Source organism: Nematolebias whitei, chromosome 1, assembly GCF_014905685.2.
Source record: "Nematolebias whitei isolate Nwh7 chromosome 1, NemWhi1, whole genome shotgun sequence".
In the NCBI taxonomy this organism is placed as follows: domain Eukaryota; kingdom Metazoa; phylum Chordata; class Actinopteri; order Cyprinodontiformes; family Rivulidae; genus Nematolebias; species Nematolebias whitei.
Window position 1 is genome coordinate 89,078,955 of NC_056498.1, and position 2,818 is coordinate 89,081,772.

Consider the following 2,818-nt stretch of genomic DNA (forward strand, 5'->3'; position numbering starts at 1 on the left):
ACAGATTATGGACAAAAGTTAAAGTGTGGACAGATTATGGACAAAAGGGCGGAGAATGGACAGAAACTGGAACACATTTTAGTTAGAAAGACTGAATCAAGCAAACCTCTTGGACTTGGCGGAGCATTGAGCAGGAAGAAGGACCTCCAGATACAGCCAGCAGCACCTACAAGACACGAGACACTCACTGCTATAGACAATTGATCACATCATCAAAGGCATTTGTTGTTCATGTTTCCAACATGTTTAACAGACAAGGTGCACAAACACAGAAAAATAAAGATCCCTAATCTGAAGAAAAACAAAATTTTTGGAACAACTGAAACTCCTAATTTTGCTCTAACTGTGTTACTGACTCTTTGAATTCTTATTTTACTTTAATTGCTCTGATTTAAATCACCAATTGTCTTTCAAGCACAAAGTAAAACACATCGTTGGTCCCCTGCTCCTGCCCCTTTTCCATTAGTACCGGTACGGAGCTGAGTGAAGCTGACACCCCACCCACTTCCAAAATTAAAGCAAATAGTCTGAATGGTTAGTGCTCCGTTAGTGCTGGTTTGTGCCGTTAAAATTTTCGTTTGTGCTGCTTTGGTTTAAGAGATATTAAAAGTTATAATTTTGACCTGTAATAGACGCTCAGGCGCGTTCACGCGTCCTCAGGCGCGTTCACGCACACGTCAGGGCAGAGCGTTTACTTAAGGCGGGCGCGCGCTCCGGCTGTAATTGTGTGGATCAGATTTGACAACAAAAACACAACTGTCGTAAATGTTTCCTTTTAGTACCTGATTGCGGTTATAAAGGACGCGTGAACGCGCCTGAACACGCGTGAACGCGCCTGAGCGTCTATCACAGGTCAAAATTATAACTTTTAATATCTCATAAACCAAAGCAGCACAAATGAAAATTTTAACGGCACAAACCAGCACTAACGGAGCACTAACCATTCAGACTATTTGCTTTACTTTTGGAAGTGGGTGGGGTGTCAGCTTCACTCAGCTCCGGTACGGGCCGACTCGACCCTACTTGGCCCTGTTCTGAGGCTTTTCCATTAGTACCGGTACTTAGCACCTGTTACTATTTTCAGTACCCTTGGCTCTGTGGTTCTAACCGGTACGAAGAGGTACAAAAACGTGATGTCAGTACACTGTCGGTCACTGATTGGTCGGGGGCGGAGTCACTGGATCCTTCAGAAACGTTTCAAAACAATAATCCGCCATTTGCAATTTCTCGGACTGGAGCAGCCTGGACTTATTTTAAAGATTTTAAAAACAATACTGACAACATCTTGGTCTAATGCTGATGTGCTGACATTTTTTGTGCTTGGTGGCCGACAACACAATTCAGAGCAAGCTGGATGGAGCTCTGCTGGTGTACCCCGATCCTCCCTCCGGAACCACCGAGCGCCAGGCCGGGCAGGACGTCATCTCCCCGGCTCCAAGTTCAGCTGGTCACCGCGGAAGATCCTTCGATGTGCTGACTCGGGTTCCAGATACCAGCCTTGTGTGCTCAGAGCTCTGCAGGTCACTGCAAAGCTGGAGATGGGGACTCGCAGATGGCCGTTGCGAGACCCCGGCCGCGTGTAATCATGAAGGCTGAATCCCGATCTCACCCGGCAGTCAGGCGGACTGAACAGTCTGGGACGGACGCTGGAAGCGATTTTTAAATAAAACAACATTTTGTTTTTATACAAAAAATGTTTTTAAAAAAATGCTGAAGCGATTTAAAAATGATTTTTTTTTTTTACACGTAAAAGGTTTTTTAAAATCGCTTCCACCGTTCGTCGCAGACCCGTCTCTGCCCGCCTGTCTGCGCGGGTCGGACCTTCATGATTACGCGCGGCTGGAGCCTTGGAACGGCCTCTGTGAGTCACCAGCTGAGCTGGAGCTGGAAGGATGAGCCTCCCAGCTTCCGCCTCCGGAGGAGAGGATCGTGTGACTGCGGGCAGTGTCGTGCGAGACCAGCAGAGCGTTGAAGATTTAAAAAAAAAAAAGACGGTGCCAGCTTCATCATGAAATCCTGTTTTCACTTTAATGACTGTTAACTCAGCTGAAAATCATAAAAAGACACAAAACTATTGGATATCAGGAATATTTCCCTCAAACATGTTTAAAGAAGAGACGACCTTCAGTTCAACTTTATTTTAACTCACGAATGTACAAATCACAAAACAAGAACTTTAAAGCAAAGCTAAAAATAAAATGTATATATGTGAACAAGAAAGAAAACCACACATTTAAAATGAATATTAAAAGTAGACACAATGAGTGCAAATACATCAAATGATGATGAAAACCTATAAAAATTTAAATGTAAGGTTTTTGTAGAATCTGGTTCATCAGAGTTTTAATTTATATACATATATATATATATATATATATATATCTATAAATATATATAGATAAATATATATGTACATACATAAATACATATATATGTAATTTATATACATATATATATTTATATCTATAAATAAATATAGATAAATATATATGTATATATATATAAATACATATATATGTATATATGTATATAAATATATACGAATATATATAAATACATATATATGTATATAAATATATATGAATATATATAAATACATATATATATGTATAAAAATATATATGAATATAACACAAAGTTTGTTTTCTCAGTCATCCAGGTATATAACAACAAAAAAGGTTGAATCATGTCATCTGGACTTGTATATGAATATATATAAATACATATATATATGTATATAAATATATATGAATATATATAAATACATATATATGTATATAAATACATATGTGTATATATATACATATATATATATACA

The 2,818-nt window shown here is 38.8% G+C and overlaps 1 long non-coding RNA gene across 1 annotated transcript in view; it reads right to left on the reverse strand.

Annotated features, from left to right (window-relative positions):
• The window catches only part of LOC119420826, a 419-nt gene extending 298 nt beyond the window's left edge, over positions 1–121 (reverse strand). The window contains exon 1 of the long non-coding RNA XR_005187317.1: positions 107–121. This is a non-coding gene — a long non-coding RNA (uncharacterized LOC119420826). The remainder of the gene's footprint in view (positions 1–106) is intronic.
• Between the last annotated feature and the right edge of the window lie 2,697 nt (positions 122–2,818).